Genomic DNA, 9,629 nt, shown 5'->3' with positions numbered 1-9,629 from the left:
CCACTGCACTAATAGATCAGATAAGCAGTACTTGTGGTTAATGCTGTTTGAGATTGGTGATCTTGCTAGCTAATGGTTCTGCCTCCTGTCTTCCATTAACTCACTTTTAATCAGAGCTATCAAAAGAAAAACAAACAAACAAACACGTGGCTTTGAGCTCCAAAATCTTTTGACTTTGGCTGCCTGTGCTCTGGAGCATCAAAGTGACCTTTTCTTTGCTCATTAAGTAGGAAGAGACCCCATAAATAAAATACTAAAAGCCTCACTAATGGAATTGACTTATCAGAGTTCCAAAACATTGAGTGCTCCAGAAACATTTAGTCATAAAAGCTAAATTATGAAAACAAAGATCTTCTACTCCCCCTTTCTCCTTCCTTCCTTTCCCACTCCCCCTCTCATTGTCTTTGTTTCCTTTCATTCTCTTTCTCTTTTTTTCTCTTTCACTTTTTCTCTCTCATTCTCTGTCTCCTCACTCATTCTCTCTCTCTTTTCCTTGTTCTCTCTCCGCCCCCCCATTATTCATATTGTAGCTGCCTCTCCTTTATGCAAACACTAAGCAAGAAGTATGTTTGCTTCAGGTTGCCATGGAAATGTTGCAAGTAGGCCTTTTAAAGAAAATGCCCTGTTCCATTAGTGAAATTACCCAGATCTTCTAAGGTTGGTAATTTAGGGACAGTTTCCTACATAGAAATTACAGCTCAGGACTCTGAAGTTCAGCCACCCCTCCACCTGAATTTCCATCTTCCTTCATATAGTTTCTTCTCTTCTTAGAGATTTGGGTATAATTTTATTAAAGGAAAGGGTGAATTTCTTCAGACATCTATTATGATTTAATTTTTTTAACCCACAAAACACCTTTTGTGACTTCCACTATGCTCTTTTTCAGAGCAGAAAAGAGGGTACAAATTGGAAACTTAGACATACAAAGCCTGGCTTGGAATGGGAGCAAAAGTGTTTTGGAGTAAAGGGAGCGAAGTCTTAACTCTGGTAAGGAGGGGCAGATAGAAAAAGATTAAGGTTTTTGCTGGAAAAAGGGGGTTCCTTTCCCCTCATTTGGCACCAGACAAAAAAAATTGAAGAGCAGCACCAGCCTCTGAATGATAGGAAAAGAGGAGGGCCATACTTTCCTGGCCTGTACAAATGGTACTGCTCGGTCCCAAGTGGGAATGGATTTGATGTCCCATACACCCATAGAGAAGGGCAACCTCAGGAAGGCCCAAACTTCTGTAAGAGGTGTCTAACACCAACAGAGGTTTCTGCCATGCTCTGCAATAGGCAGCTTTTTCCTCACTTCCAAAAATATGTTCTGAGAGTTTAGGCACTGGGGAGACAGCTACGAATGGACATAGTCCCTACCTTCCTAGAACTTACAGGCCTACTGTTAGAGGTGGTATAGCAACAAATTTCAAGAATAGTTAAGAAAAAAATGTCAGATGGTAATCAATATGAAGAAGAATCAGCATATTAAGATAAAGATAATAATGAGCAGTTATGATAAATATTTAGAAGGCCTGTTTGAGGTGATAACATTTAATCTAAGCCTTAGAGATAAGATGAATCTAGCTAAAGAGTCAGGAAAGAAAGAGTGTTACAGATAAAGGAAAAGATGAGTTCAAAACCCCTGAGATTAGGACGAGTTTGGCCTTTCTTAGAACCCAAGGGAAAATATGAGTGGAATGAGACATCAGCAGAGGCCAGATTGTTCAGATGGGATTTATCGGCCATGGTAAGCTATTTGGATTTGTTCTGAGTTTAGTGGGAAGCCACTGGAAAATTTTAAGGAGGAGTGCAGTTGGTCAGATTGTGCTTTAACAAGAGTACTGTTTGCAGAATGGACATTGGATTGTAGTAGGTCAAGAGTGGAAGCAGGGATACTAGTTAGGATGCAACTACTTTCGTCCTAGGGAGAGATAATACGGTCTTAGATTAGGATGATAATGATGGAGAATGAGAGAAGTGGGAGGATTTGGGTTATAATTTGAAGATACAGTCATCATGGCTTGCTGATGAATTGGACATGGGGCTAGAGAAAAGGAAAAAACTAAGACTATCCTCTTTCTCGTTTTAGTATTTGCGAAGCTCAAACTAGAGTGTTGGAAATTTGGTGGTTAGGATTATCTGGTGAGAGAGTTACTTGGAAAAATAGAAGCCCAAATAAGACTGGCAGAGCTCAGGAATTGACAGACAAACAGCAGTCAGTTCAACAGCTGCCATGCCAGTGAGGAGGGCAAGTGCAAGAGGATGAAAAATAGCCCCTTGGAGAGGAGACTGGTGGTAGAAAGCTGCTTAGCCCACTCCTGTGGTGGGGGGAGCAGTTAGCAGGTACCTGAGACATCCTGCCTGGCCCAGGAGAGAATGGGAAAACTTGGAGATTCAGGATTTGGGTCAGGGGGACTGGGGTAGTTTGCCGTCTCTTGGTCGCCTTCACTGTGATCCAGATATCTTAATTTCAGCCCTCAGGCTACTAGGATCCATATAAACACCTGTCAAATATGGAATAGAAAAAAATCTTTGGATATGAAAAATACATTTTTCTACTTAAAACAAAGAGCTGATTAGGTGCAGGGATGAGGAATAAGATTTTTTGCAAGTTCTGTTTCTACCCATCTCCAGGAATGCGCAAAACTCTATTACTAAGGACTGTGCTAAAAAGGCCTGTTATGTGGTATGATGTAAGTGTGCATCATGTAAACAGTGTTAGGATTGGTGATGCTGGTTGCCTTTAGAGAATCATTGCTTTAATGTTACTACATTTAAAAAAAAAGGAAAAGCAGGGGATCTTTAGGATAATTGGTAAACCAACAACCATCATTTGACTATCTCCTTTATGAAGACAGCATAGTATAGTAGCTAAAAGCATGGACTCTTGAGATGCCTGGGTTCTAATCTGTGTTCCACCACTTACTTGAAGCATGACCTTTGGGTCAGTTAGTTAATATTCTCTAAGCCTGAGTTTTTGTCATCGATAAAATGAGGATAATGTGGGGTGCCTGGGTGGCTCAGTGGGTTAAAACCTCTGCCTTCAGCTCAGGTCATGATCCCAGGGTCCTGGGATCGAGCCCCGCATCGGGCTCTCTGCTCGGCCGGGAGCCTGCTTCTCCCCTCCCTCTCTGCCTGCCTCTCTGCCTACTTGTGATCTCTGTCTGTCAAAATAAAAAAAAAAGATATGTTGATATTTATAAAGTGCTTAAAACACTATCCTATTAGTGTTTATTAAATAACATAAAATAAACAAGCACTTGGATAGGAGGCTAATCAAAAAAATGTAAGACTGACCCCAAATACCAGGTCATTGTGTAGAGTGAGCAGGACAAAAAAAGCAATTGACTGGCAGTTAAGATGCAGGTGTAGAGAGGCTCTGAAGTAGGACTGGGGGTGCCTGTTAAGACTTGATTAGTCTTTTCCTGGTTATAAGAAAGGAGTTAATATAGATTTCTTGAGGCCCAGAGATAGGTGAAGAATCCCTAGATTCTCTAACACTGAACTATATGTAAATAATTGAAATAATGCCATGCTGACATTAGATCTAATAGAATATTCATCCCTGAAAAACCACTGTTTTTCCAAAGCTAAGTATAACTCCTGTGTCCTTTTAGAAATGATGTCCTTATAGAAACCTCACTGAACTTCCTTCCTTCCTTTCTCTCTCTCTCTCTTTCTTTCTTTGTTGGGGGAGAGGGAGCTATCATTTCTGTCAGGAGAAGGGATGAAGTAAAAAAAAAAAAAACCTTTTATAGTTTATTTTCCTATTAACCAAGACATTTCCTCCTCTGTCCTATTTTATCCCAAGTGTTCCTATCCAAAAGACGTAAAATTGCATTCTTTATATATTATACTGAGTAGTGTTTATAAATATCAAATGGCAAAAGTCAACATCTGTGGATGGGTCATGATAGTAATTATAAGTGGCACATTTATCTTATTCCATCTGTGGAATATACAGAGTTAACACCCTTTTCAGAGTTATAGAGCTACATGGATTTGGAGGGGTCTCATCTATCTTCCTCAACTCTACCTACACCTTTCTAGAAAGACGAATCTCTTATTTTTACAGGGCCCTTGGGAATGAAATTTTGTAACCTCCTCCTAAGTCCTTTATGTCATGGATATAGATGCAAAAATCCTCAACAAACATTAGCACCGAATCCAACAATACATTTAAAATATCATACACTACGATCAAATGGGATTTATTCCTAGGATGCAAGGGTGCTTCAATATTCACAAAACTCAATGTGATATGTCACATTAATAGATGAAAGCATAAAAATCATATCATTTCAGTAGATGCAGAAAAAGCATTTGACAAAGTATAACATCCATTCATGTTTAAGGCCCTCTACAAAGTAAGTCTAGAGGGAGTATGTTTTAATATAATAAAGGTCTTATGTGAAAAACCCACAGACAACATCATACTCAATGGGGAGAAACTGAGAGTGTTTCCCCTAAAGTTAGGAAAAAGATAAGGATGTCCTATCTCACCAATTTTCTTTAGCATAGTACTGGAAGTCCTAGCCACAGTAATTAGACAACCTAAAGAAGTAAAAGGCATTGGTAAGGAAGAAGCAAAACTCTGACTTTATTCATATGACATGATATTATATATAGAAAACCTAAAAGATTCCACCAAAAAACTGCTAGAACTGATAAATGAATTCAGTAAAGTTGCAGAATTTAAAACAATGAAACAGCAGAAAGAGAAATAAAGAAAACAATCCCATTTACAATTGCACCCAAAACAATAAAATATCTAGGAATAAACCTAGCTGAAGAGGCGAAAGACCTGTACTCTGAAAACTATAAAACACTGATAAAAGAAATTGAAGATGACACAAAGAAATGGAATGACATTCCATGCTCATGGATTGGAAGAACAGATATCATTAAAATGTCTATACTACCCAAACAATCACACATTTAATGCAATCCCTATAAAAATACCAAAATACAAGAAAGAGCCCAAGCTCTCATTTTTCACAGAGCTAGAACAAACAATCTTAAAATTTGTATGGAACCACAAAAGATCCTGAATACCCAAAGCAACATTGAAAAAGAAAAGCAAAGTTGGAGGTATCACAATTCCATACTTCAAGTTATATTACAAAGCTGTAGTGATCAAAACAGTATGGAACTGGCACAAAAATAGACTCATAGATCAATGGTACAGAATAGAAAACCCAGAAATAAACCCACAACTATATGGTTCATTAATCTTAAAGAAAGGAAGAATGAATATCCAATGGGGAAAAGACAGTCTTTTAAACAAAATGGTATTGTTTTGTTCATTCAAGAGAATGAAGCTGGACCATTTTCACCATACACAAAAATAACCTCAAAATGGATTATGGACTAAATATGAGACCTGAAACCATGAAAATCCTTTCAGAGAGCACAGGCCATCATCTCTGACATTGGTGGTAGCAACGTTTTTCTAGATAGGTCTTCTGGGGCAAGGGAAACAGAAGCAAAAATAAACTATTGGGGACTACATTAAATAAAAAAAGTTTCTGCATAATGAAGATAATAATGAACAAAACTAAAAGGCAAGCCATTGAATGGGAGAAGATATTTACAAACCACACATCTAATAAAGGGTTAGCATCCAAAATATATAAAGAACTGATAAACTCAATACCCAAAAAACAAATAATCCAATTACAATATGAGCAGAAAACATGAACAGAGATTTTTCCAAAGAAGACATATAAATGGCCAAAAGACACACGAAAAGTTGTTCAACATCATTCATCATCATGAAAAAGAAATTAAAACTACAATGAGATATCACCTCATACCTGGTAGAAGGCTAAAATAAAAACACAAACAACAATGTGGTGAAAAAGGAACCTTCTTGCACTGTTTGTGGGAATGCAAACTGGTGCAGCCACTATGGAAAACAGTATGGAGATTCCTCAAGAAGTTAAAATTAGAACTACCCTATGACCCAGCAATTGCACTACTGGGTATTCACCCAAAAAATACAAAAACATTATTTCGAAGGGATACATGCACCTTTATGTTCCTTTGCTTATTACAGCATTATTTACAATAGCCAAAGTATGGAAGCAGTCCAAATGTCCACTGATGAATATATATATATATATATATATATATATATATATATATATATATATAATTCAGAAGTGCAAAAGAATGAAATAGTAACATTTTCAACAATATGGTTGGAGGTAAAGAGTATAATGCTACATGAAGTAAGTCAAAGAAAGAATATACAATATAATCTTATATGTAAAATTTAAGAAATAAACGAGCAAAGGGGAAAAAGACAAACCAAGAAACAGACTCTTAACTGTAGAAAACAAACTGATGGTTACCAGAGGTGATGGTGGTGGGGAAATGGGGGTAATAAGGGATGAGGATTAGAGAGTATACTTAATCATGATGAAAAAAAATTAATAGCATTAAAAAGTCCAAACAGATGACCCAGTAATTCTACTATTAGGTATACACTTGAGAAATCAAAACGTATGTTGACACAAAAATTTGTACAAAGATGTTCAAAGAAGCATTATTCATAATAGCCAAAAAGAGGAGAAAACCTGAATGTCCACCAACAGATAGTTGGGTAAATAAATTGTGATGTCACAGCACAATAGATTTTTATTTGTATTAAAAAGGAAGTTCTGATATATGCTACAACATGGATGAAACTTGAAACAGGCTAAGTAAAAGAAACTGGTCAAAAAGATATATATTATATTATTCCTTTATATGAAATATCCAGAAAGTACAAATTCATACAGACAGAAAAGTAGGTCAGTGACTGAGACCAGAACAGGGATGAGGGCTGCAGCAGGAATAAGGAATAACTGCTAATGAGTACAGGGTTTCTTTCTGGGATGTTAAAAATACTTTCAATTTACATTGTGATGATGGTGTACAACTCTGTGTACTGAAAACCACTAAAAACTATCATAAGCAGGTGAATTTTATGGTATATGAAATCTGTAACAATAAAAACTGTTTGAAAAGAAAAAGAAAAGAGTAAGAAGCAATCCAGCTACCCTCCTGGAAAGACTAAATGGTTCAGTAGCACTGGAACTACATGCGGAAGGAGAGATGCCCTGCCTTCCCAGCGTTAAAATCAAGCTTTTAAATAACTCCAGCCCCAGCCATGAAGTACTGCAATTGTGCAAGAGAACCTGAACAAGATTAGCAGAACTGCCCAGCTGAGCCAAATCTACACATAGAACTATGGAATCTAATAAAACCAATTTTATTTTAAGCCACTAAGTTTGGGGGTAGTTTGTCATACATTGAGAGATAACCAGAACAGCAATTTGGGAAAAGATACCATAGACTCCAAATGGGTCAGAGATTTAAATGGAAACCTGAAACAGCACAAATATTAGAAGAAAATATGGGCAAATCCTTCTATAACCAGCATAAGGGGAAAGATTTTTCTAATTGTGTTTCAAAATAAAGATGTAATAAAATAAAAGATTGATACATATAATTACTTTTAAAAAATTAAAGGGTTTGCAGGGCCGAATCTCCATTAATAAATAAAGGGGGAGATGCTGCAGACCAGGAACCTGGAACTGCTCCAAGGAAGTGAGTAGTAGCTCTTCACGTCTACAATAAAAAAGACTTCAAGTCTTCAAGTCCAATAAAACTACATTGCCAAAAAAAAAAAAAAAAAGGAAAGGAAAAGAAACAGAATTGGAAAGAGTAAAAAAGTAGAAGAGGCAGATCCTGAAAAAGTGGTGGAAAAGGTATTGAACTGACATGTAGTAAGTGGGAAGGTGGAGTATTTCCTGAGGAAGAAGGGATTTTACAGATGCTGACAGTACTTGGGAACCTGAAGAATTTTTTCATTGTCCAGAGTTAATTGAAGGATTTCTTAATTCTCAAAAAGCTGTTAAAGAAAAATAGGGTACAAAAAGAAAACCTGTATCTGACAGTGAATCAGATGACAGCAAATCAAAGAAGAGAAGAGATACTGCTGATAAACCAAGAGGCTTTGCCAAAGGTCCTGATCCTGAAGGAAAATTGGTGCCACAGACAGCAGTGGAAAATTAATGTTCCTCATGAAATGGAAAAGATTCAGGTGAGGCAGACTTGGTGCTAGCAAAAGCGCAATTATGAAGTGTCCTCAAATTGTAATTGCTTTTTATGAAGAGAGACTAACTTGGCATTCTTGTCCAGAAGATGAAGCTCAATAGTTGTGTTGCTTTTTTATATATATTACATGTAAAATCTAGGTTTTGGTTTTTCGATTTATTAGCATGAAGTGACATTCTAATGAAAATCAGTTTGATATGTTCATTTTGAAGTAGTATTGGGGGAGTTGCTGGGCAGTTTTTTTTATCCAGAGCACTGGTTAGCTTGAACAAATAAAAGCTTTCCATTATCAGAAAAGGATATTTGAGACCATGGTATATTATTTTCCTGCATTAGAGAACACCTTTTTAAAATATTGGGGGAAATCTTCATAATCATTACTCAATCAGAATTTTGTTTAACTCCCATATACCTGAGTTTTTTGTTTGTTTTAGGTTTTTTTTGTGTGTGTACATAAATATACATATGTAAATGATTTTCTTTTTTTTTTTAACATTCACCGAAACAAAAATAGCATTTTATCATCATAGATAAGCCTGTGTTTCTGGGATGCCATCATTTTCAGCAACCTAAGAAATCACTTGAAGTTAAATTGAAATTTTTCTGAAGTCTTAGCCTATCAAATTTTGTAACTAATTGGACAATTTAAATATAATGTAAACAATTTAAATCGGACAATTTTAAAGCAGCTATATCAGAATCCATATGCCTATCTACAGTCCTATAAATGCAAGTTTATTTGCAAGATCACTGAATAGAAAATTTTATCACGACCAACAACCTCCCCACCCAAATGAGAAAACTAGACAAGTCCTGGTACGTTTTAATTAAGTCAGTAAAACTTACTTAAGTGGACGTTTAAAGGAAGAAGTTGAAATCCTTGCTTTGCATTGATTAAAAGGTCCTGATTCATGGTATGTCTAATCCTTTGTTCATGGAAATCTAATCATAATCAGAAGGTTAGAGATGTTGACAGTTTAGGACCTACTGGAATAAATGGTTAACAAACTTCTATATTCTAAATTCTTTGATTTGCGTGTTTTTCTTTACTCCAACTCATTCCTTAGACGTAGCCTCAGTCTTCTCAATATTTGAGTTGCTAATTCAGCAGAAACCAGAAAAACCAGTAACTTTGCAGTAGTCAGAATGTTATCCAAATTTATATTGTTTACTTTATTGTAAGTAATGGTAAACAGTGGTCAATAGTTTTTTGGGTTTTGTGGGTTTTTTGTTTTGTTTTGTTTTGTTTAGGCTCCATGCCCAGCGTGGAGCCTGATGTGGGGCTTAAACTCATGACCGTGAGATCAAGACCCGAGCTGAGATCAAGAGTCAGACATTTAAGCTACTGAGCCACTTAGGTGCCCCAATAAATGGCTTTATTTTTCTTTAAAATAAATAAAGGGCCCTTGGGAATGAAATTTTGTAACCTCCTTCTAAGCCATTTCTGAATGAAATTTTGTAGCCTCCTTCTAAGCCTTTCATTGTCAGGACATCTTTCGTTTTATTCAAGTAAAATCCCATTACAAAGACGAAGGTATTCCATA

At 36.4% G+C, this 9,629-nt stretch overlaps 1 pseudogene; it reads left to right on the top strand.

Moving 5' to 3' along the window:
• The first annotated feature begins 1,606 nt into the window (after positions 1-1,606).
• On the top strand, positions 1,607-8,374 carry LOC116861229 (annotated as a pseudogene).
• Positions 8,375-9,629: the final 1,255 nt, after the last annotated feature.

The sequence above is a fragment of the Lontra canadensis genome, unplaced genomic scaffold, assembly GCF_010015895.1.
Source record: "Lontra canadensis isolate GAN:19392208 unplaced genomic scaffold, GSC_riverotter_1.0 scaffold193, whole genome shotgun sequence".
NCBI classification, from domain to species: domain Eukaryota; kingdom Metazoa; phylum Chordata; class Mammalia; order Carnivora; family Mustelidae; genus Lontra; species Lontra canadensis.
This window is presented reverse-complemented; position numbering and strand designations above follow the sequence as displayed.